General features: G+C 39.4%; 1 long non-coding RNA gene across 6 annotated transcripts in view; it reads left to right on the top strand.

Annotated features, from left to right (window-relative positions):
- LOC310897017 overlaps window positions 1-26,944 on the top strand; it is a 102,170-nt gene extending 75,226 nt beyond the window's left edge. For all 6 annotated transcript variants that reach the window (XR_014581985.1, XR_014581986.1, XR_014581987.1 and 3 more), the window contains one exon: window positions 1-26,944. This exon is cut by the window's left edge and continues 1,157 nt beyond it. This is a non-coding gene — a long non-coding RNA (uncharacterized lncRNA).

Here is a 26,944-nt window from a genome sequence, read left to right as displayed (position 1 = left end):
CCTAGAAGTAAAAGATATTTACCTGACTGTGTGGAAACTCCTGAAGAGACCTGTCCATGGGTAAAACCACTAGCAAGACAAGTGTGTAAATGTCTGCAAAATCAGACAGCAAAGGAAATGTTTCAGGCCAGCAAGCAAAGGGTAAGAGAATATGTAACAAAACAGTACTTACATGTACTTATCCTTCCATGTATCCCAGCTATAGTTTGGGGGTTTGACCCGTCTTTTCACGGGTAACTGGACGCAGCAATGTTCTGCATCTTTTACAGAAGAGCTGGCAGCGAGGGATTCTTCTGAAGTGGGAAGGACGCGGTAGCATAGGATGGGGCTGGAGGCTGCGAAAGAGATCGGGATTAGATGGGTGTCTCCTAGGGAGCTGAAACTGCAAACTGTGTCAATCTGTCCTTCTGCCAATGTAACATTGCCTCCAGACTGAACACCCTGCTAGGGTGCATTTCTCCTCGGTGACAAAAGGGACAAAAACTCCCTTCATAAATGGGAGAGTTGAGCACTCTACAAAGTATTAACATCATAAATATAATACGGGGAAAAAAGGTCTAATTTTTTGGTACTGCAAAGCCACCACTACTGCAGGGAAGAGAAATCTTGGCTGAAATATGTTGGCATGTACACCACAAAACCAAAATGAAAAACATGGCATCATCCTTAGTGTGCTCCATTGCAACTGCCATTGTAGCAAATATTTTATGTTAACTCACCCTTAGCTTAGAGACTTCCTGGGCAATTAGGTAACAGGAGATGGCTCTTCATTTCTTCTTGTCCTCTGTTATGGTTAGGCTTTAATGTATATTGCTTTTCTCAAACTTTTTTTTTTTTTTTAAAAAAAAAAAAAGGTTGTAGTGGATTACAGGCAATGCCTTCTTTTTACTCCCAACAGAAAATCTTTTTTAAAAATGTCTTACAATGAGATCAGATTATTTCGTATTCTTACATAGTAGTCTTTTGGTAGTGTTAAGTCTCTATTCCTTCTGGTTTTGTTTGCGCGCACCACTGGTGGTTTGTTGGGAAGTGATATATCCTTCCCCATTTCAAAACCATTGATCTAAGTTTCCTTCATTAAGAGGGATTTTTTTTGTGTGTGTGAAACAACATTTCAGGTCAGTCCTATAGGACCACGCTGGTCTCATTGTAACCACTGCTGCAGAGCATGGAAACTTGCTGGCACAGTATTGCAAAGTGACTCTGCAGGGGCTGGATGACTTCCAGCCAGCAATGAACCACAGCCAAGAAATGCCAATATGGATAATGCAAACAAGAGAGATTTGGGGCACATTTCGATTTAACCATCTGATTTAATTGACAGAATAAATGCACCTGTCATCGGGTAATATTCTTGTGATTAGTTTTGGCTGTGCTGATGAAACGATGTTAAAAGAATGTCAGAACAACCTGTCCTGGGACTCCTACAGGCAGTTGCAAGCTAAGGAAGGTCAGTTTTCAGCTAGATAAAAGATTCAAAATTCTCTGTTCTTTATTTCCTCCTTTGTGGTCGCATGTGTCTTGTACCGAGACAATTACTGAACAATTTATCTTGCTTATTTTCCCCATGCAGCCATTCTTATGGATCCACAGGTCAAAACAAACACAAATAAGTGATGCTGTAGCCTCTTCTTATACAGGCTTTGTTCAGGCCATTCTGTATTTGAAAAGAGGTCCATTTACAAGGTCACCATTTGCCTATTTGTGTGTTGTCATTCAGAATTGGCAGCCTTTGTGGAAACGGCAGCTTGCTTAAGAGCCAAGGTGTGATGTGTGCCACTGTCTTTTGCCTCCAGAAGCAGCTGATCAGAGAGACTGAAAGAGACTGGCTTCTGAGCCTTGGGGCCATACCCACCTGATTTTAATCTCCTGTAACATGAAGCTGATAGGAGGAGGCTGAAGCTGATTCTGAGCAACAGGGTGCCAGGACCTCCTTTTGGAGGTGCCTTTCATTGAGCCATTTTAGTGGATGTAAAGGCAAGAGATGGGATAACCAAAGTTAGGTTTATTATAAAGCTCATTTTGCTAGTACATGATAAGGAAAAACTCCTGACCTGAAAAAGTAAATTGGCATATTGGACAAAGATTTGGAGAAAAGACAGATGAGGATCTCTGTTTTTACGGGGGAACTGGTTTACAGAGAGGGAAGAGGAACAAGTACACCTCTTCCATGACCTGTAATAGGAATTGCACCTCCTCCATAGTACCTGCTGCAGTGACTTACGTTGCTGTGTTGCATGAAGTGGCAGTGGCCGCATGGCTGCACATCCCTTGGTACAGATGGAGCCACATCTGTCCCTGTTTCAGAGGGGGAAATTGAGGACAAGGCAATTTAATGACTTGCCAGAGGTCACGGCTAAGGTCTGTGACAGCACAGGGAGTGAATCTAAATTCTTTCAGTCCTAGGGCCTTATCCACCATGCCACACTTCTGATGATTAAATCATAATATTTTTTTTTCAGCACCACATGTATGATGGTGTTTAATCTTACTTTTGGTTTACTTGAAGACTTTCCTTCAATATTAATTGGTTTTAAGCAGAGGTGTTAATGTACTGAGAAAGGAACTTGAATAACAGACTTCCCTGTTGAAGACCCAGAGGTATAGACAGTTAGGACGGCTTTCCCCATCTGCAGTTAGCACAATCTCCCCAAAGTGCCCCGGTGCAGTTAGACACCTGGGAGCTGGCTCCTGGGAAAGGTGAGTTCAGTGTCCTGCAGCCACTCCTCGCAGGATGGTTGGGGCAGCAGTGCCAGACAGAGATTCTGAAGAGAGAAATAAATTCAACATTTGAATGTGTGTGTGCTGAAACATAGTTTATTTCTTCTGCTGGTTGACAAGTTATAAATGTAGGGGGAAAAATGTAAACTAACTTATTTGTGAACTGGATTGCAGAGCCAGTTTGTCACATTTAGAGATATTGCAAAGACCTAGGCACCATCCAGTTCCATTTAAGCTCTCATTTGCATGGGGTTAGAGGCTGCACTGGTTTATTGCACAGGTGTGAATTTCATCTTGAGTTCAGAAGTGCTGTACAAGTACTCTTGAAGGTGTTATTTTTTCCTTTGTCAATTTTTGAAGAATAAACATACATTAGTTTCCAGGTAGCGCCGACGTACTGCTTCAGTTACGCGCAGTTAACCATGAAATTTGGGGGTTGCACACACTTTCAGTCTTGTGATTTAAGGTTTTGATCTCAACCCATTTACGTGCTATGTCATGAAACAAATCAGTTAGTGGCCAGCCATGAGAGAGTGCTCTCAGTCTGCTGATAGCGGGGGGAATCTGCGTGGGGTGGTGTGGGATGTGGTACAGGGTGCTGGGGCAGTGGTGTCACAGACAAAAATCGGTGTTCGTGATGGTTGCGTTGCTTAAAATTTCTAAACTTCATTTGTAAGCCTCCATGGGAAAAGTGACTCTTCTTAGTAAATGTCAAAAAATGCTACATTGAAGTATTAAATGTTAAAGCTTTATATATATATGTATATATATATATAATTTATTTTTAATGAGGTTTAACCCAAATGGGCATGCCATGGTTCGTGCATACTCACAGCATGTCATTCAGCAACAGGTCTGCATGGCAAGAAAGGTCCTAGCTTAAGATACAAGTTCTTGTGCTCTCCTGCACAGTTCTGTTGCCACCAGTGGCAATAAGAAAACTCCCTTTATTATTTATCACCAATGTGATGATGCTATTTTCTCAGGAATCATCTCCATTTTTGGTCGATGCTAGTGCTCCATAAGCAAAGTTCTCCTTTTAGGAAGCTTCTTTGAACTCCTCATTTTCTGTACCCCTGCCTTCCATTGTATGCCCACTTACAAAGGATAGGAAATATTCAATTTGAGAGAGATTTTCTTCAAATATACTTTAGAAGTATGCTTATCAGGTGTAATTGATTTCAGAGAGAGTTTGTAAAGCAGGAGCGCTAAGACTTCAAAACAGTTCAGAAAAATGGATCTGTGCATATTTTAGATCTAAGTTTGTCAGATTAAATACATTAAAATCGTGTGAGAGAAGAAACACTAAAATATCCCTGTAAAACGAATTCAGCAGATTGTGCCATGGACAAGACTCACAGGAAGAGAGGAAAAATAACAAAAACATGTCTGAAGCCTCCTCCACGTGCCTGGAAGTTTGTCTGCTTCTTCACTTTGAAAATAAAATTCTAGGTTACCAAGAAATATGAGGAGATGGAGGAACATGTAGTGTCATTTAGAAACACACTGTAGCTTGAAAACCTGGTAACTTTCTTCCAGTGGTCTTAAAGGGACTTGGCATTTGAGAGAATAATTAACTTAAGAGAGAATTAATTTGGTTTAGAAAGTAAAACTGAACACCAAATAAAATGCAAATGATTTTCTAGTTCCTTTCTACCTAGGTATCGATGCTCTGCAAATAAGCTGAAGCTTTCATGGAAAAAAAGATCTGCTGCTGCCTTACTTGGCTTTTAAGTTTTATCTAACTCTTGCGTAGCTGTGTCCTATGTAGCAGTGGTTTTCCTAAAGCTTTCAGGCACTCTAGAAGCAAGTTTTACAAGCATCGTGAGAGCAAAGTGTTTCTGGGTGGTGAATGTGAGGCAGGATCACTTTCCTAGATTTGTTTTCCTTTTTCCTTTGCTGGGAACCCCTAATTCCCTGTCAGTGTCAACAATTCCCTTGCTTTTGCTACTGGAAGTTTGTGGCAGCTCTTGAGCCACTGTAGAGGAAGAAATTCACTCTGTGAGTGTGCTGATGCATTGAGCTGATCCAAAAACAGTCAAGGAGAGCAGAGCAGTTGTTTGGCCACTTGCCACCTGGAAGCACACCATCTCTCCACAGCTGCTTCTAGGGCAGGGCTCTGGGACAACTTGGGAAGTTGGAAGAAACTTTTGCTTCTAGGGAGAGAAACAGTGCTCTTGGAGAAAGAAAGGAGGAGTTGAAGCATAGGGTATTGTAAAAACAGAGTAACTTTCGATCCCAAGAACCAAAGTATAACAGAGTAAATAGGTTCAAATTCCCTTTAGTTGACAGGCAACGTGGCGTCTTTCCTGGGGATGGCTTTGGCACTAAGTCTTAATGTTAATTCATGGTTTCCATACTGCTATCCCACCGCATCATTAAATCTCGCAGCAAATGCAAATACAAGTTGCCTGTCATTTATCAATGAAAATATTGTTTAACATTTGCAGTGTATACACAACCCATTATAAAACTCAGTGGTGCATGCTCAGAAGCAAAATGTATTACTGTAGATATCAGTAGATAACTATTTATAATTAATCCTGTAGGAATAGCAGTTCTAACAGTAAGAAATATCTAAACTAAATGGAGGGTGAAAATGCTTTAAGTTATTTCCATAGCTGCTAAGGCTACTGCTCTGGTCATTTTAGGGTCAGCCTTCATTTAGACAGCAACAGAAGTGAGCAAAAAGTCATTGCCTAGCAAATGGTAAATATTGGAGAGAAGCAGAGCCTATGTCATGATCTAGATTTTGGTATTCTGGAAAAAAAAATGCTTCATTTTGAGTGACTGTCTGGATATAGCAGCTTTTGTTGCAGTAAACCCTAGGATCAAAAGAGTTTGGGTGAGCTCCAGTTTAAAGCTAAAACAGCCCTGCCGAGGCGCTTGTCACAGGTGTTTCAATCAGTTCTTCCAAAGGAAGAATTTTTAATTCTCCTTAATATTCACATCATCAACGGGGGAGAACCCTCATTTCCGTCTATTAGCGTGGCTTTCACCTATAGGACATGAAAAATTACATGAATTGAATTCATAAGTGATCTTCCTGAGAAATGACTACATAATCGATTTTTAGCTGGAGAATACCTCACATTAATGACATTACTGGTCATCCTGCCTCTAATACTTACACCGTCACCTCTATTTCTGTCTCTTCCTGTGGTCTCTAAGGCAGCCCATTTTCTCCCATTCTCAAATGGTACATGTGTAAATATGTAGGCCTTTCACACTGCTTCCTGGTGACTGAGAATTTCCCAGACAAACCCAGTGACCTTTCTTAAAAGTAGGGGTATGTTTCTTACTAGTACACTGCATCAGATAAGAATTCTTAAACCCAAAATGCAGCCATGGTTTACGGCACCTGAGACTGGGACAGGCTCTGTCCTTGCAGCTCTAGGGTACTATTTGAAGATATATTACTATATAATGAAATGTTACATACATGTAGTTTTTTTTTTTTTTTTTTTTTTGAGAAAAGGGGTCTTATTTCTAAATCTTCTCCACTGGAAGAGCTAACTCCCTCCTGACCGTTTGTTGCTGATTATTCAGACATATTCCTCTCTGCCACTCTCTTTTAATGTAAAGGATTTCTTCAATTTAAACTTGAAACGCATCATGGATGTGATTAGCCTTTGCTGTCAATCTTTGGTGTGTTAAGACAGAATTTGACACTTAGCCTAAAAGCTTTCCAGACCCAGAGAAAAACCACAAATGAAAAGTGAGATAAACTCTCGTGCATCTTTACAGATGCATTGGAAAATGTCTTAGAATAGCAGTAAACTCACAAAGGTGGCAACACGACTTGTGTTTGCAGCGTTGTAATGACCTGCCTTGCTGCTGACCTGTATTGGACATGAGGCCCTCTGAAAGGCGGATTTTCCAGGTAGCGTTTCAGAGTTTTGCCAAGGTTGTCGCTGCATTGCCTGTGTGTACGGCCTCTGACACTGCGTCTTTGCTAGCGGAGAGCGTTTGCGAGTCAAGCTGAAATTCGTGCAGGCTTGGGGCACTGCTAGAAACCCCTCAGACTCTCAGTGCTTCGGAGTGGACATAACATGAATTGGCACTCAAAATTTGCTGCCACTTCTATGAATGCTGGAGTGTGCGAGAAACTCTTAAAGGCAAGTTGTCCGATTTTTCCACTCTTTTCAAGCACAGTGCGTTTCAACTACCTGCTGATGTGCTGCTGCATCTCTGCCTTGCCTTTCATCCTTTGCTGGTGAGGGTGATTCAGGTACCTTAAGGGGGCTGAAAGACCTGCAAGGAATGACACACAGTGTGGCCTATGGGAGATCTACCAGTGGCAGCTTGGAGCAGAGCATACTTGTTACGGGGTCCAGAAGGACCCTGGATGCTGTGTGAAGGAGCTGAATCCAATGTGGCATGTTGATGTCATGGGAGTTTGTCTTGAATGTATCCCAACAGCTCGAAGCTGAGCTCAAAATTCAGGACTGTATCAATCAAGTAGAAGTAGACTTACGTGAATGAGTTAACTGTCTAAGTTAATGTTGTATGTTTTTAAGATTTAAAAATGCAGAATCCTAAGAATTATTAATATGCTACTGTAAGAATTCGTATTTCAGTCTGAATGCTCCAAACTACCATAAGATTATGAGAAGAAAATTAGCCTTGCACATATTTGTTAGGATGGCATTGTAGGAAGATGAACTGCATCCAGTAGACAGTTGTCCTTGATGGAAGCTTACAGGTTTTTTGTTTGTTTGTTTGTTTTTTTAGAAAGAACTTATTTAAACAAAATCAAAATAATTTGGGGTTGGGATTGATCCAGTGAAAGACATTGTCTATATCTTTTTTGTGACAACAGCAGTTTTAAAATAATTGTCTACGTATATATATATGCATGTGCATATATAGCTCTGCAAAATCACAGAATTTGGTCTTCAGCATGCTATTTTTAGAAAGCCATAACTGGACAAATTTTGTACCCTTTAATGTTTTTGAAAAATAACACAAAACCGTTTCAGAATAACACTTAGTGAATTTTTATCATGTAAAACCCAATAGTGGAAGACAAATCTGACTGTCTGTATTCTAATCAGAACAGTATATTTTCCATATTAAGCTTATTGTTTGTACATCTTAAGAAGGAAATTGACCAGGCAATATAGGGGTTCCTGTTAATGTGAACCCCTTGTTCACAATAGTTTGGAGTGAATTATGCTGCTGTTTGCAGAGCCAATGCAAAGGATATATGTTTAAGACAGACTGATCATTAGGGATGCAAGGCATGCCTAAATTTAAGGCAGAAGAGTCTTTCTGTCTCTTCAGACCTGCTCATTTGGATTAGGTGTGGAAAAATAAAAAGATTCTTTTCATAGATGGTTTCAGCAATCTGCCATATTCGTAACGCCTGGAAGGTTTAATACATCGGTGAGTTTGTCTTTTAAGTGTTAATCTGATTGCACTGCTGCTGCATGTTTTAGAATTTTGGATCAAGGAAATCTATTAGCTTGATGAACATATATTAGGTGTGTTGTATATGGAATAGAACATTACAACAGTTTTATTGTCATCCTATCTAAGAGGCTTTTAGTTGGACTATTCCCACATAAATAGATGTCCAAGAGGATTGTATGCTGTGGTTACCTGTTGCGCTAATGCAGGTTTTTACTTAGAATATACTTTGCACACTTGTTAAGCTTCTGCATTGGCAGCACGGTTTCTTTTAAAACGGACTCCATTGCACTCAGAAACCTTTGTTAGCGGGAATTTATGGTAATGGTCATCATTTGGTGGCACTGAGTTGCTGCTTCCCACCAGCACTGGTTCTGAATCTCTCTCTGCCACTGTAACGAGAGAACGATGGTGACTTCTAGTAACAAATATTACTCTGTTTTTTTTCCTCCCTTCTAGCTGCATGCAAGTTGGGCAAATGGTTCATTTAAAAAATATATGTATTCAGTTCTTTCCTTGTTTAAAATATTTGCAAGTTTGAGGTTAAAGGTTATTCAAAGCAGGAAACTGCAAGAAAATAAATGTTCTTGGAAATTCCTAAGCTTACTGACTTTTCTTTTGGAGTCCACCAGCCAATTCTAGTATCCTCTTAAGAAGCTTGCCAAAACTTTAAAATCTGTCCAAATCATGTAAAACATACTGGGAAAAATTCCTTCCTGTTTTACTTTGGAACCGGCAAAAATTTTCCAGAAAATGTTAAACTCTGAATGTCTGAATAAAGCCTTTATGTGCTTCATAATGATGCAACACCTTCAATTAAAGCAGGTTGGCCTATTTGAGAGGCTTCAGTAGCTAAATGCAGGCATTCCAGTGGAGAGGAAAGGGGTGAAAATACTGGTGTGGTATCTGCATGTTTTTATTTTGGCATAAATTAAAAAAATAAAAATTTACAAACCTTGGAACAGTATTGAAATAAATATTTCATAATAATACCTAGAATTGTCAGGAAACAGTTTTATTTAAGCCATACCTGATGCAATTTTGGAATATATAACTAGTAGATGTTACGATCCCCCCCAGTTGTAATCAATTAACTGATGCCACTTAATAACCTCAAACACACATTAAACCTATTTGTTTCCACAGCTCGGGAACATCAACAAGAACAATTTATATGCCTGAGCTAATATATATAATTCCATTATATTCCTGGTGCCCTGGAAGATGTCATCCAGGGGCTGTGTGCAACCATTCTTTTAATGTTCAAGTAGTTTTGAAGCACCATTAAGAGGTGATCAGTGGTAATTGTCTTAAGGATGCCCCCCACTCTTCTAACAAGGATGTTCAGTGAGACCTGACCTTAAGGTCTGATTTGATTTTTAAAAAGGTGTTGCCGGATAAGCAAAGCATGTGAGTTATCTGCTTTTTAACAACAACAAAAGCTGCTGAAAGCATTTGATTCTCATGAATCAGAACTCGTAATATCAAATGTAATATGAGAAAACAGAATATCTCATTTTGGAATCAGCTTCCATGGTTACAAATGTTCTAAACTGATACTGGAGATAGACCAAACATCTAGTTACTGTTACAACAATCATCATATGATTAACAGTTTCCTGATATTATTAGTATAACTCTTAGTTTTTTTCCTCTTTCTGTCATTCATATTAAATTGTGTTCTCACTTCCCTGCCTTTAGTAGCTAACTTTGGGCTCTGAAAACAATTCATTACGCCAGCAGACCAAAGGTGATGGATCTGTGTGCAGGACAGACTCGGTAGCATTCATGTCAATTATATTATATTAGGGATTTCCGTTAATTTTGTCTTCGAGCTTCATGAAACACTAGAAGGCAGATTCATCTTTCCCCCAATGTAATTGTATTGATTTCAGTGGTGCTGTTACCAAGGGGAAGAGCAGCATCAACAGGAGATTCTGATCCAGAGTTTTCCCAGCCTGAACTTTGTGCCAGAAGAGTTGCCGAATGTGGTTGACAGGAAGCTGTTTGCTTATTTATAGACCTTTTCTTCTTGTGATTACAGGATCCTCTCTGTGACTTTCATATCTACGATCCCTGGGCACGTTGCGTAATCCTGTTTGACGTTAGCTTTCAGTAATTCAGCGTTTGGTTCTAGAATGACAATCTAATTTTGTCAGAAAATCTTCATTATATTGCACAAGCCATTTATATTCCAGGCTTACCTCTTATTAGGCCATCTCAGATGTGACATGCCTTCCTCTTTCATATAATCCTGTTCAGAACACTCTCTACATTTAACCTCTTTTCTCACACAAGTTACTTGGAGCCCAAGAAGAAATTTGTTATGAGGGAAACAAACTGGCATCTCATTGTTCAGTTTCTCATTTTTATCTATGGCTTACACTGCTTTTAATATAAATAGTAAAATTTTCCATTATCAATGGCTAGATTATTTGCTTTAGCATAACTATGAGTGAGATGCTCTCATAATATATTTTTGTTGTATTAGTTGAGTTAGTGGTCAAGTTTATTCTCCATTTTTTTCCGCCATAGGATCAATGTCTCCAGCTGCAATTACTGGTCTACAGATACATCTACTCATGTTGTAGATGGCATGCAGGTTGATTTGCAGTATCCATTTAGTCAAGAAGTATAATAATAGATACTGGGCATTGGAAAAAGTGATCTGCAAACGTGAAGATGGACTGATAGTGATTTGAATAAGGACTAGTGTTTATTTTTATGCATTTATAGCACTAGGCACACTGTAAATACAGACACTAGACATTTTCTCCAGCAGTAATGGTCGTGGGCTGCTGCAGTCTTGTTTTGACATTGCAGGCGTTATGTAGGTAGAATCTGTCCCCTGTTCCTGTCCTCTCATCACCTGGAAATGTGGTTGTGAGTGGGATCTGCAGTAACCCAAGTGTGTGATGCATCAGTGTCAAATCCTTTTTTTTTGACCTGTTTTTTGCTCCCCCACTGCTCTCCAGTGAAACAAGGGATCTTCATAGCATTGAGAAATTTCCTTGTATTTAAGAGCACAGAAAATGCAGTGTTGTATAATATGTGCATACAGAATTGCTAGTGGAATTACACTCATTGGCTTGCCACCTTTATAAACCTGCATTGATTTTAATACAAAAGTAATTCTTTGAATATTGAGACCTGTTACAGGCATGCTGAACTGTAAGAAATCGTCAGCACTCAATCAAGAGTTGGAAGGTGTGGACAAGTTCCCATTTTCTATTTGTGCAGACCACTATAAATTGAGTTAAAAAGAAAAATGGTCAAGTAGATTTCAGGGAACACTGACAAAGAAAAAAAACAATCGTTCCAGTATCAACCATTTCATTCCAAAATGCAGGCTTTGCAGTGCAAAGAAGAGGAAAACAAACAAATTCACTGCAGCCATCTAATAAAACTGAAAATGAAAAAAATTGCTTGGAAGTAGAGTCAAAACACTGGGTAAGAGACGAACACAAATAGACAATTTGTAGACAAAAGCACTACGAATTCCATACAACATCTGAAATGAGATTACAGAGTCAGGACAACGGAATCATACACTGAAAGTAGTGTTTAAACTGCATTCTAGAAACATTACTACTACGCCGTAATGATATTTAACAGGAAAGTTATTTTATTCTTGCATGTGTCCTAAAAGTGAGTCGAGCCTATGTATATATAAAAAAGTTTGTAAAAAAATAATTGCTTTTGAGAAGACCACAATGACACATTTTTTTAAAAATCCCTATAAAAACAACACATTGGTTCCTATTTTTGAAAAATTGAATACTTAGTGTATGATAAATGGTAATATGACTTTTTATAGCTAGGCTAGCAAAAATGTACTAACTGAAGAATTCATATAAATAGTTGAGGTGGATGGCCTGTGGATATTGTACACAAATAAGCTTTCTTAAAATATCTCTTTGCTGCTATCAGTGATGCCTACTTAGAATAAACTGACCTCCAGGCTTCTAGCACTGCAACTGAAATGGATTTTTTTTTTTTATTTACTTTTAAGGAAGAAAAAAAAAATCAGTCTTCAGATCATTGTTATTACATGAGGAATGAGTGCTGCATGAAATACATTCACAGATGGTGCCTAAACACAAACAGCACACAATATGTATACAAGATAAGTCATTATTTAGTTTCTCTGGGTTTTCATATTTAACGGGGGGGGAAGAATATGCCAGAAAAGAAATTTCACAACATTCAGGTGCTACAGCCCAAGTGATCCTTCGTGTGCAGCTGTGATTCCAGTGCTGCTGTCTGACTCCTCAGCTCCCAGGGCTTTGGAGAGAAATGTAGCTGCCTTAATAGAAGCTTTGTGGCAAATTTAAAATTATGCATGATTTTAAAATTTCTTTTATTAGGCAGTTCACTTTAGCTTGTGCAGGCCAGCAAGATATCTGACAGAGGTCAGGGACCTCATGCAATGTGCTGTTCGCAACTCTAGAGACTTATGGCCAGGAAGGCATGTTTCTGCTCTTCTTCCCACCAGTTCTTGTAATTTTATGCTAATCAGATGCCCCTAAATAATTACTCTGATTTCTTGTAGACACTTATGAAGTACTCTTCAGAGCCTGTCCCAGGCAGGCATAGGTGATCACAAGGAAATGCGGAACCAGTTAATCTACTGTAAGCAATAGCAAACGACTGCATTTTGTCTGGTGTCTCTTGAATAGTCTCTGTTCTGGGGTACCTTTCACACCAGAACATAACTTTGTGAATGCTAAAAGCTTACAGAAGTTCACAAAGTAATTAGAAAGAGTGGTGGGAGCTGTTTAACACAGGCACACCTTTGGCTCAGGAAATTCCTCAGCAGCAAATTCCTGGAGGCTTGGAGAACTTGTTGGGAAAATAACCCCGTACATCTGCCTCATTCTCATACTCTTCCCAAAGTTAACTCTGCTTAGCTACTGGCTGTTTATTAGACTTGCGTGAGTATACAAGCACCGTGTCTGGGAGGACTCAAAAAAGGGTAGCAGATGCAGGCACGTTATTCTTTGCTTTAACTATAGCCGTAACCATAGCCAGTCCCCTTCTCCCCATAGGCATTAGTCTTCTATTCAGTCAGCATCACGGGAGGTAATGGATGCAGTGGTGGAGAACAGAGCATTCACACAAAAGACATTGACTTGTGGTCTTATCTGGGGGCTCTCTCTTTCAGGCTTCTTTGGGATTCTGTGAAGTTTATTGGCTATTAATTACTATTTTACATAATTTTATTTCTTATTATAGATGTTTAAATGGGTGAAAATTGAAAGATTCTCATTTAGTGCATTAAACTCAAGTTTAACATGCGTGAGTTGTGAGAAGAGGAGGAGAAGAGTAGCTCCCAACATTTTTATATTGGCATCTGTGGCTGAAAATCTGCACTAGATCAGTAGCAATGAATTAGCTGGTTGTGTAGTAAGTATTGACCTAGACCTGCAGCTAAAGCTGGAGCTAATCCTTAATTAGAGCTTTTCAAAAGCAGGAAAAAAGTTCATTTTTAAAATATATTTTTTTAGTTCAGCACCTCATGATGTCAGATAGGAGTGGAGGCAGAAACATTGAAAACACAGCAGGAAATACTGATTTTATACTATGAAAATACTTTTGTTTGCATTGGAATTCCTGTTCTTTCTGTATTTTCAGCCCTGATTTTCAGGCACACACAAGTTTAGGACTCTGTGGATAAATATCCTTGCTTGTGAGAAGCACTTGCTGTTTTCAGGCTTTGAGTTAACTGCTGAGCTTTCTTTGTTGCTGTAGACCTCGCTAGTAATCACTGTTGTGATATGGCCTTCAACATATTTGTCACAGCTTTATTAAATATTTTATTTTTAAAAGGATTTATATTTTGCAGCTCTCACTTATGGACTTCACTCTTCCTCATTTCAGCCCTGCTCCAGGAAACCACTAAAGTACATGCTTAATTGACTGCATTCAGCAGGATTAATCTCTTGTTTAAATGTGAAGAACATGCATTGCTGGGTCAGAGCCTCAAAGAGTCCATGAAGTAACTGGGTGAGCAAAAACTAAAGAGAGTAAGGGTATAGCATAGCATCTTCAATTTTAGTTTTTGAGAGTTGAAGATGCTGCAATTTATATACTAAATACAATGTATTTGTGTATGTCAATATCATATAATACTTAGGGGAAAAATGTGCAGATAGATGCTTTAGTTTTGTTCAGTTAGAGTATTTAAGGTTAACTTCTGGCTTTGGGGTAGATGAGACAGAAGGGGGTGAAAACAGTGCATAAAATTTGACTGACTGCTCATGAAACGACATAGTCTAGCAAGGTTTATATAGTGGAAGCTTTAACCAAAAAGGCTGTTCTTTCTCTGATGTGTCATACTAACGTTCTTTACCTTCATGGTTCTTGATAATTTGAGTTTGAGGTTCTCAGAACAATCATTTCTTCCCTAAAAAAATTAAAATAACATTAAAAAATTATTGTTGCAAAATGAGAGGCACCAAATCTCTAAAAGATGTAGGCACTTGGATTTCCGAAGACAACACTGTAATGAAATGTTTGCTGGCATTGTTATGGTATAGAAAATACAACTTAATATTGAATTCTGATCAATCTGTGTAATGCTTAGAGTGTCCCGTATGATGTTAAGTAAAATAAAATCTATCTTTGCTAACATTTTTTCTTACTTCCTTGCACGCTGGCTTGCTCTATTGTGCATTCAGGCTCAGGGAAGGCAACCTCCTTTATACAGACTAAGGGCTCTCTGCTGTTTCGGTTTGTATGATGTAAATCAATATAAGTGTTCAGAACCTTTCCATTTTTCTTTCAGGTGTAGCTTTTACAATATGGAATGAGAAAATTCCCTTTCTCCTCACGTTTATTGCATGTTTTGTTCTACAGAGCAGTCTTTCTGCTCTATGTTTCCAGAGGAGTTTGGGTCTTTGTTTACTTGTGGCTTCATTAAAGAACGTCCAGTAGCTAACAATTTCCATCATCAACCTTTGAATATCAAGCACGCTATTATAATACTCTTTGAAAGCACTGCATGTAGTGCAGAAACCTGAGAGACGCAAGAGCAGCTCTAGTCAAGTTATAAAAAGAGCACTACCATAGCTGCCTGAACAGGAGGAACGTGTGGGGAGATCGAGGGCATTGCCATGACAATCCCGATTGACGGAACTTTGTTCTTGTCACCTTCTGGCGTACTTTCTTCTTCCAACATCAGGTGCAAATGATGATTACAAGAAGTTGTGCTTGTTGTGGAGAAAACGTAGCCGAACATCTCTTCTTCTGTTTGTTGGAGCTACAAAATACGTGGTCAATGGAGTCTAATTTGAATGAAATTTTATGGGCACGCAGAGGTTGGTGTGAAGTAAGGAATGCTCTATTTTGACCCCTGTAGCCTCTCTACAGAGAGCTTAATAGATAAATGTTTTAAATTACAGTATGTTCCAATTATTGTACATTTATGGGACGGTGTGAGCTCCCTCTACGGGCTAATTTAACGTCTGCAAATTCCAATAATTCTTTTTTGTAACAAAGCCTCTGTGTAGCCTAGTGGATAAGGTGCCTGCCTAAGGTTTCTAAGGTTGTGCTCTTTTGAGCGTGTGCAAGATGGCTGCCACAAAAGTGTTTGAAGCTGCCGCGTTTGAAGCTGCCGCGTGTGTTTGAAGCTGCCGCATTTGAAGCTGCCAGGTTTGAAGCTGCCGCGTGTGTTTGAAGCCGGCGCGTTTGATGTTGCTGAGTACGTTTGTAAATTTGAGGCAGACTTTAATATTGTTAGACGGTAGGGGAGTCCTTTTCAACCTTTTTTCATTTTTCACTTGAACTTTTAAAAAGTTTTATTTTAACTTTTTTTTAAACTATTTTAACTACTTATGTCAGCTGAGGAATGCTGTGATTCACAGCCATTATTGTAAGGAGGCTGTTATGTATTTTTAGTGCTGCTGGGACCATAGGAATTTTTGAGTGACTTTGACTGCAGACAACAATGTGGAGAATAATCCTGGCTGTGAAAAGTGCTGTTGGGGCTGCAGAAAAGTACAGAATAATTTTGACCAAGGGCAATCATGTCTGCTTTTAAAAGAAATCCAAGTACGCCCAGGTGTCGAATTTGTGAGTTGCTGGGACTGGGAGGGAAAAAATATTGCTGGAAAGAGATTTGGAGTTTTGTAGCTGGACTTTTGACAGTGTGTTCTGTTAGCCAAGAGCTGAGAGTTTAAAAAAATCTGATGGGGCTGTAGAAAAGCCTTCAAAGATGCTGGGAATGAAGAACTTCAGCTGTTTGGATGGTCGGGGAGAGGTGTAAATGGTGTCATTTGTTGAAAGCTGTGAACTGTCGAAAATGCTAGGAAGTAAATGTTGAATGTACATGAAAGATGCAAGGTATAGTTTGTTCATTCTGGAGGAGAAATGTTCTGTAACGTTATTTAAGAATGTAATTTTTGAGTCTAAAAACTGACCAAGAGTTGATCTGGGACTGGGAAGTCAGGGACTGTTCGGCGGTAGAAGGCAGAATACTTTAATTTATCTGAACATTGTTTTTTGTGTGACCAAGCAATATCTTACTCTATGAACTTGAATATTGGTTGAATGTTAGAGGTTCATACAATGTAGCTAACTGGATGTTCTCCAAATGGAACCAATTTGTTATCGGTGGAGCACAGATGGACGACTTCTGTTCATTGTTAACGGCGATTTGGGAACACTTTGTTCAACAGAGATGTTTTGTAGTTCTGCGCATCTGGAGGACTTCTCCCTTTCACTCTCATCCAGACTTGGAGCTTCCTTTAGTGTTGATGATTATTCATTGACTTGGAGATTCTCTGGAAATCCCACCAGATCTGATAATCTTTCAGTCATTAGATAGACCTGGTAGTTACTCTCTTAGCATGTGTGCTTCTCTACCATATCTGTTCAACATTTATCAGATTGAATTCTTGGCACAAGATTGGGATACGTGAGTCTATATCTCAGATAAACTGTAGCAGGATGTTAAACTTATTTGAGATCACAGATTATTTTGTTCATAGTGTTGAATCCCTCTCTGACTGAATCATCACCTTTTAATTTCTCTAGAACTGACACCTCTGTTCTGATGATTATTCATTCAGATCTGTCTTTTTTATCATCTGAGTTGCTAACACTAGACATTGTTTTGTACAGAATTACACAAGTTGATGAAATTATTAAAACAAACACAAAAAAGTGTGGTATATTACAGTGAGTTGAGTAACTGTTCATGACTTGGCTCCCTGTGAAGGTTTGCACTTAGTGATTTTTAATTCCCATACAATAACAAGCACTGAATGAATCTGATTGATGCTGTTTGTGACAAATTGCTAGTATTGTGCATTTCTTCCAGGCACTTCGCTTTCCTATTTTAGAATATTTGTTATGTTTGTTTGATTTATACCATTGTTTTTACCTCCTTTAGTTTACCAATCACCTCGTGAAATTAACTTCAGCATTTTCTTTGCTGATTACGCAAACTTTTGAGTGCCTTGAAGCGTTTTCTTAGATGAAGTGAAGTTGCTCGTGCTTCTCTGTGTGCCATGTTTGGTGAAATTCTGGAGCTGCTCAGCTGGACGGTCAGTGCTCCAATGCCAGGCCCCTGTTCTGGGCTTTTATATGGTTTTGGAGCAGTGTTCAGTCCTGACTTTATGCAGGAATTTCCTTCCATAATTTTGGTGGTATATATGGTGCACTACCATCTTAATTGCAATACCACATATAATGGTTTTCTTGATCTTCAGTAACCTCTCTCTTTCATTTTACTGTTAATGAAGTTTTTATTGAGTATTATCAATTGTAGCTCCGTGTGATTTGATGATTTTTGATAATTTTATATTACAATTGAGAGTGGTTGCTGCTCTATTTCTATTTTCTTCCAGGCTTGGTAAATCAGAGGTGTTTTTTTTGTTTTATTTTTTTAATTTTTATATAGTCTTGCTGATGTAAAATTTATTGGCATTTATTCTAAAGTTTAAATACCTTTATTTGTTAGTACTTTCTTTTTTTTCTTCTATGAGCTTCTTCCTCCATCCTTTCCAATGTGTTGCATTCTCTTTGTTTTCCCTCTTTTCCCTGTTAATTTTAAGTGGAATGCCACGTTAACTTGTGTCAATGGGTCCCGTCATCAACTTCAGTATAATACTCATAAAACTTTGCCTTCAGTTTATTTTCTTGCCCACAACACAGCAAAGTGATTATTGAAGGCTATTGTGATGAACATCTGAGTAACTTCTCTATCTAAAAGCTTGCTAATGGCGTAAATTAATCACAATTATTATTATAATAAAATTATCCAAAGCAAAACCACTGCATAAGCTTTTGAATAGTCTTGATTTTTCTAAAGCAAAGGTGTGAAACCTTTAGGCAAATCTTCAACTATTTAAGAAAATTAACAGCATAAACCCTGTTAATTTACATCTCCCTTGCTTCTTAAAGTTGGTGTGTGTGTGTGTATATATATATATATACATATTTTATCCCTCTGCCTATTTATATATAACTAGGTTTTTAGGAATCTAAAGCTATTTGAAATAGGAATGTTTCAGTTTTCTTTTAATTTGTGATCCTGAAACATATGCGTATGTTAGATGAAGATGAATATGAGACAGCATTCATAATCAGTCCTACAAATTTCATTTATATTAAAACTACAGTATTTGGTCATTGTATTGAAAATATTTGTTGAAATAGTTTTATAAACTAACAGTTCACTGTGCACAATGCTATGTATTTTTTCCAAATTATTAGAAATAGTTTGTCTATTTGTTGTACTTTTTCCATTTTCCTCGTGAATTTTTAGCAATTTGTGATATTGCTAGTGTATCGTTTACAGTTGTACTTAATAATTAGTATACAAGTTATACTTAATTGTGTGTAATTACATCCTGCTCTCAGTCACATATGAAAGATTACCAACAAGTGAGAAAATGTGAAGGATTTGGCTTATTTTTTCTTCTCCTCCATTTTATGCATTAATGCACAAATGGGATTATACAGAGTGGAGATGGGGGGTTTTCTTCTAACGTATTCTGCCTTACTTTTAATTGAATTAATATTATAAATCTCCTGACCTAATAGTTTTTTGAAGAAAATTGCCCTTGGACAGTAGTTGCATGGCTATAGTTGAAAATGATTTATATTATCTGTTTTTCTCACTATTGGCTTCCTTTTGTTTTGGAAATTCTGTGGCTGAACAAACATCATGTTCCCAGAGAGACAGGCTTCCAGCTAGCTAAACACTCTCCAGTTCAGTTTCAAACTGTGATGCCTAAAGTTTAGCTGAGAAATCCATACTTAGGTGGAGTCATCCGATTAAAACTAAAATAAAATTTAAAAAAAAAAATCTGAACTTTGAGATGCCCAAGAACTGGTGGATGACTGATTGAACATGACACCACTCATTTATAACTGTGAATGCAACTTTGAGCTGTATTTAAGCACCTTAATTTGAAAACATTAGCCTTTGTTTCTTTGTAAGTAAGCGTAGACTGTGTATGGCATTGCACACCCCTCCCCCAAAGAGTTTATAATCTGAGCAAAATAGTCAAAGCATAGCTTGGATGTACTGGGACATATGGAATAGGGAATTAATGGGGTATTTATTTTTCTTGTAATTGTTTAGCTCTGAAAGTTCACACCAGGCTTATGTCCATCTGTACCTCATTTCTTAATTTTGTGACTATAAAATTTGGATCCTGAAAAGGAAACTGGAAAGTTTTGTTTAGCTGCAAAGCAAATACGTATAGTTGCACAATATGATTTTGCTTGATGCCTACTTTATCTACTGGTATGCCTGACCTACAAAGTGAGGCAATCTTTTGGCCTAATTAACCTTAGTAACATACCCAAAAAGCTGCAAACTAGTGAGGTTTGGATTATTGCTGGCATAAGGCAATCAATTACAATGGAAGCCCCCCCCCCCCCCCCTTTTTTTCTGCACAATCAGCCTACTTTGGGTTTGTACGAGTGATGCAGTGGTGAAGTGTTGGCTACCTCATGGCTCATCCATCCATTTTCACTCATTTGATTTGATCCAAATCAGGGGATTATTTATTTCACACCCTTGCTAGAGAACACGGAAGTGTTTTTTCTGTTGACACAGAAAGACACGTTAATGAACGGAGTTGATCTAATAACATAAAAACTCACCAACTTTGTTTTGGTTTCTTTATATTCTTTTGGCTACTTCTGCTTCAGGAAGATATATTTCTCTTATGCACACCTGTATGTGCTTGTTAACAAGTTAGTTATTAACAAACAAAACATTTTGTACTGGTTGGTCTTTTTTTATCATTCATTATGCCCTGCTGAGTAATTCCATCCAAGAGAGAAAACAACACTACATGATTATTATGAGTGGTCAAACACTTGAAAACTTGCTTACAGAATTAGATTCATATTCCACAAAGAGTGGGAAAGGGTTGCCTTATGAAAGGTACAGAAAAAGCAAGGAAGTGTAAATCAATTGGATAACTTACTTGCAATATGTAATTCTACTTGCCCTTTTGTTATACAGTAGGGACAGAACTGGAAAAAGTGTTTAAGATGGTGGACAGAAAAAGAGCCTTTTGTCAGCTGAAATTCTTCACTCAGGGTCTGTGGAATTCCCCTTTCTCTCTAAAATGTTGGCTAAACGGCAGCATTTTTTGCATCACACATGGGTATGCCTGTTCTCTGCTACCTGAAAATCCAGTGAAGAGAAAGCAGCCAAGAAGCAATGCACTAGAGACATGTGTTTTGTACCTTTACCTTTTCACACTTTCACTGATCTTGAAGTCCTACTTCAGCTTATAAAACCAAAGTTGGCTGGCATGTGTGGAATCACAGTGCACACTATCGTTGAAAGCTGTCTATAAAGAAATGGCCAGGGCTTTGTTTTCTATGGACTGCCATGTTTTCCTGCCATAGCAAGTCAAAGCACATGTCTAGCAAGCACTGTTTTTGTCGGAATTTTCAGACTAAGAGACCTGTATTTTCATGAAAGCTTTTCTATACTTATCTTTGAGAAGGTGTAGTATCTTTAACATTGGTGTCTGCATTCTGCAGCTGCAAAAGGATAGATTTGGTGCTTGTAAAGCAGTAGTGTCTTCCACCTGAAATACCCTGATTCACATATGAACGCAATGGAATGCGGCTGTACATAAAATTCCTTCCATTGTTGCACGACTTGAAATAAGTAGCTTTAATCCCCTAACTGTGTATGGGAAAACAAGAATAGGTGTTGTTGTTTATGGTTTGTGAACAGACTTGGGACTGAGATTGGTGCTGGCAACACTTTTCCCCCTTGAACAATAAAGTTCTGCATATGAAGAGAAATCTGAGCATTAATACGGAACCCTTTCTTTAAGTTTCAGGACTACATTATGCATCCATATCTTGGGCCTAATAAAATGAATGAATCCTTTTAGTTTTCCTACCGTTAGGGCTTTAAAACAGGCAAAGTCTTTTTATTTTTTTCCACTGCAATTTAAACTAATTTTAATATTCCCTAGATAATAGTGAAATAACCAATTCTGTCCAATTCTGCTTTAGATGAAAGCATCAGCATGTTTGGAACATAAACCTTATTTTACCTTTTGTTGAGCTGCCCAATTTAGTAAGAGCAATTCAGTGCTACATCTTAAACATAGTATGACTTAGAACTCTGGAATCTGCCTGGAATGTGAAAAAAGGGAATAATTTATATTTAATTGGTCTAAACCTACCTTTCCTAGGTCAATAAGAAGAGGAAAATCAGCAGCATTAATCAAGATAAAATTATCAGCTGATTAATCAGTATTCTAATTACTGCATAGTTCTTTCCCTTTTCAGTTTTAATTACTAAACTTCATTGTCTCTTCCATATGGCCATCATGCATTCATGGTACACTTTTTCTCCTGGTGAGATCATTAATATAAAAAATGTACATTCAAGACATTACTGAAGATATAAGAAATTGCTACTGCCTACTAAGAAATTGCCAAGGAAGCTGCAAATCAGCGATAGGTTATACAGGAAAAGTCTAATAAATCTACTAACACTTAAGAAAATAGATATAGTGGAAATGTAATTATGATTATCAAATCAACCTTTGTCCTAAAGTGAGTTTTACCAGTCTTATTTCATCAAATCCATCTCTTGGTTGGGTCAGAAACCAATCACAATCTGCCTTAAATTGGCAAAATGCATGGGAGACCTCCTAAATTCATAGGGCTGACGTAGACCACACAAATATTCCCGGAGCATATTTTCTGTAGCAGAATGTCCCAGCTTACTAGAGCCCAGATCCTCAAAGGTATTTAGGCACTTCGCTACCCATGGGGTAACTGATTTTAGTAGATACTAGATGCCTAAGTATCTTCCACGGATTTAAGCCCAAATGAATATATCTGCCGTGTATTATATTGCCAGAAGTAGCTTGTGTTATTTAGGCTCTGTCATCTGGGATGCGCCCATTTCCAAGTCAGCACCAACCTGGAGCGAAGGGAGGAACAAGTCGCTGTTCCCTCCTAAGAGCTGGAGCTTTGTCAGTGTAAGCACCCAGTTCTCTGTGTTTGGGGAATGCACAATGTGGTCTTGCACCATTGTAATTTATTGATTAATGTTTTAAAGTATTTGCCTGTGGTTTCTCACCACCTTATCACCAAATGAGGAGGGCATAAAAATGACCTTTATGCAGTGAGATGCATGAGGCGTGCATGACGTGGTGTTTAGTTTTTGAGCCTTGCGTGGCTGGCCGTGCTGTGCAGGAGTGGTAGAAGCTGCCCAGACACCCTCAGCCTCCATCTTTAGCTCCTGACAGCAACACCTCAAAGATGTGCTTTTCTGCAAAACTGTTTAATGAAGACCTGGTGACTTATTTCTAATTGCATCCTTATTTCCTAAGTATTTGTTATATTCCTGACCAAAATGTGTTGTGTGGGCATATCTACAACATAATTACAGGGTTTCCCAGTTGTGTTTCAGCCCTTGGGTAACTCATGTTATCCGTGAGACTAGGCAAGGTGAATTGCCAGAGACAAACACCTCTGTCCTAGCGTTTTGCGAGAGGGGTGTGTACGTGGCATGGGCTGTTCCCCTGTGGGGGGAACAAAATACTCCGTGCTCCCTTGCTTTGGGGGTCAGTTGCCAGCCCTTACAGTAAGCAGCAAATTTGAGCAAGGGCATAGGGAAGGTAGGCCCAAACGAGATGGGTTACAGCTGCATCCACAATATAAACAGGGGATTTCTACCATATGGTTTCCAACAATATCCTCTGCTCTTTAAAACATTTCTATTTGCTTGTCTGTTTCATTTAAAAATCAGTTTTTCTTGAGAAGTAGTAGAAATACCAGTTATTTAGTTAACTGATTAGTAATTGACGGCCTAGTTTGGAAATTGTACAAGTTCCCTATGAATATTCATAAAAAATAATTAACTTGGATTCTGATTTAGAGCCCAACAACAGTTCACTTCAATTTTATTTTTATTTTTATTTTTTTTTGATAGATGAGTTAATTATATGCTGGGGTCTAGTTGCTGGGCTTTCTTTCCTACGCGGCGACTGACTAACTGCTGCTGGTGACAACAATCCCGGTTTGGGGGCTCACTCTCTTTTGCTTTGGGCCTTTCTTGGGCCCTTTCCAGTGGTGCTGTGCAGCTGGAGGGTGGCATGTTGCCATCCCCCTGCAAGGGACATGGTTGCCCCAGTGCAGCGTCCCTTTGCCGTTGCACGGATGAGTCTGCTCTGGCTTTCCTTTCCCAAAAGAAGGAGTGCCCAGGGAAATTGGGATTGCCCAGAGCCAGCGAGGGACAGGTCCCTGGTGGAGCCAAATTCAGATTCACCCTGTGGCGAGATGCCTGCTGCCCCAAAGTCGGCCGGCATCAAGAAGATCAAAGGCACAAGGAGGATGGAGGCCGCCGCTCTCCTTCCCAGTGCTTGGGCGAGGGCTGCGGCCTCGCTGCTCTCACCCTGCGGCCGACCGCGTGAATCTGGGTTTTGGGAAACACCCCTGCTCCCCGAGGACAGGGGCAGAGAGGCCACCGTCCCACCAGGTGCTGCCCAGGAAGGATTCGCAGCTGGGGAGGCAAAGGGAAGGGCGAGGGGCTGGAGGCTCCCAGGAGCCCCGGCCTCCGCTTCCCGGCAGAGCAACGCTGCCATCTAGTGCCGCGCCGGCTCGGCCCCGCTCCTTCCCCTTTTTTCTGAAAGGTTTTTATCCCGTCAAGGAAAAACCGGCTCTTGGAAAACAACCAACTCAGTTGGAACTCGGAGATAATAATCAGTTTCTCTGGGCTTGTGAAATTGGCTCATTAAGCGTGCTTTTTAACAGAAAATATTGGAAGCGATTAAGTCTGCTTTACTGAGTGGGCATGAAATGGCTAACCTTCGGCCACCCACAGCTCCTAGGTGCCTGGCGTCGTTTTATGCATGCGGCGTAATGTCTTTACTTGAAGTGCTGTTTATTCATCACCTGCTTATTTATCTCTTTGCATTTGGCAGGCACATCGATCAATGTTAAACTGTCACACAAGGTTATTTTTCTTTTACATAACAGTGGAGGCCTAAGGTAGTGGCATATTAAAAGTAATAACTTTCTAACTTGTAGCTCAAGATGACAGCACCATTTGTACCTGAAGATACTACAGCCAGGAATTCAAAAAAAAAAAAAAAAAGGAAGGGGAAAAAAATAAGGAATTTAAAAAACAGACAGCATCTGTTAGATATTAATGGTCTTCCAAGGTCAAAGGCTGAATGGCAACATTCCCTGTGTTGCTATAAGCATGTGCCCGTGTGTTGTGGATGTGTCTTGGCTCTTCACCATGAAAGAAATCCTCCCCTGACCTGTCTGAGATATCTTCTGGCCTTAGTGTTTCTGATAAACCCACATGGGGGCTATTTTACATTTGCCGTTGACCACCCAACCTGATTTATACCCTAGCGATCCGGCAGTTGTGCCCAGAAGTGCATCAATTCCCCCTGATGTTGGTGCAGATGTGGAGGCTTGTGCCCATATCCTCCTTGCACACGATGGAGGCCGCCTTGCCGGAGGCCAGGCCATGCACACAGAGGCCGGCAGCCTGAGCCCAGCGGACGGGGAGCAGAGGTAAAGCTGGCAACAGCCCTGTGCATGAGAGGCACGCAACAATCTGAGGGGAAAAAAAAAGTCAATGTAGAAGTAACTCTTTTCATTCTAGTTTCTCTCACCCCCCCTTTTCTTTTTTTGGTTCTAGTATTCTGTTGCTTTCAAACACTGCCCAGCTTTGATAGACTTCCTGTCTTGGCACAGGGCCAGGCAAGCTTTCTCTGTACAAACAGGTTTTCTTTTTATTTTCAGTCCAGCCTAAAAATGCCTACAGATAGAAGAATGTCAGATCTTTTTAGTGTTGAATTTCAAAGCGGTCCTTAGAATTCCTTCCTTCCCTTGATCTCGTCTTTGGATTGCGGCTTGGACTCGCTCTCTGTTTCTAAATATAAGCCGTGGACAGTGGCTTTCTAATAAAACGCTTTGATAGCCTTGTGTACATGGGAGTTAAGCACAGAGCCATGGTGGACATTGTGTCAGCAGCACCGATCACGCCGACATGAAGCACTGCTTCTCTCCCACCACTGTGTATGTTGTCTGCCAACGTACCCTCACTAGAAAATGTGAATGAAAAAATGGAAACGCTTGAGAAAGCAAGGCCATGAAACTCACTTGCATTTCATGCAGATGGCATCTTGCTTTCTGGATTTAACAGAATTTATCATTGAGGCTGGTCTATCTTTGGATCTGTTAATTCATGTATTCGTTCCTGCTCTTGGGCAGACAGTTCTGCTTTATCTCATGAAGTGCAAACCTTGGAGGGAGAGAGGGAGGGGGAAAGCTTGTCCATTAAAAAAGCAGCACCTCCACATGTCTATGCTCTTTGGATCAATATTTGCATCAAAGTGGTTTAAATGTATGTGGCTCTAGGGCTGTCCATTCTTTCAACCTGACCTGCAGCATTGATTAGGGCTGGTATAAGGAAGGGAAAATAGCAAATCCGGTAAGATAAAATTAAAAAAAGCGAGGAATGTCACTGTGACTCCTGAGAAAGATGTACTTAAAGCGCTCACATCGTTTGTATGAACTCAGTAATCCCCTTAGTTAGGGACTGCTTCTCTTTGCCACCCACATATGGCAGTTGTGGTTCATTTGATCTTATTTCCGAGGATAACAAAGAATACTTCAAATTTATTTGAACAGCAGTGAAACCTTCCTTTTTGGGATATGAGAGTTATCTTGGTTCTTCTTAAATATTCACACTGGTTTGTAATTACTACTTCAATTTCTGCTTACATATCCTGATTCGTGGAAGGCTCAGAGTAAGTTTATGATGTGGATAAAAATTATCTTCTGCACGTTTTCTTCTTCCAGTAACACTGCAAGCCCTTTCTGGAACTCCGTTGGACATTATACATGCAGGGAGTGTGAGGCAATTTACACCCATAAGAGATTCTTATCTGAAGAGGAGCACAATTAAAGCGAAGCTGCAGGGCTGACCCTTGGATTTTTCCTGATTACAAGCTTTAGTTAGCATTCTGGGTGAAGGAAACATTTGGTTCCCTTCGCTGTTTTGCTCCTTCTGTTGTTTTTTCTAAAGTGTCTTTCCAATTCATTTTGAAGTGATGGATTGAAAGCAATAAAAGAGGTCACCTGGCGAAATCCTGGCCTTACGGTGGTAGTTCAGGGATTTCACTGGGTCCCGGATTTCCCGTGAGGAGTGACCGCCTTTCTGTGGCTGCTGGCACTGGGCAGTGTCTTGTGGCAAGACCACAGCTTACTTTTACTTTTAACGCATGCAGTGTCTTGTTTACAATTTGTGTTGCAGAGGATAAAATTGAAGAGGCAAGTTGCAGTC

This window comes from Anser anser (assembly GCF_964211835.1).
Source record: "Anser anser genome assembly, chromosome: 3".
Classification (NCBI taxonomy): Eukaryota; Metazoa; Chordata; class Aves; order Anseriformes; family Anatidae; genus Anser; species Anser anser.
The sequence above is the reverse complement of the archived record's forward strand: the minus strand, read 5'-3'. Positions and strand labels throughout refer to the sequence as shown.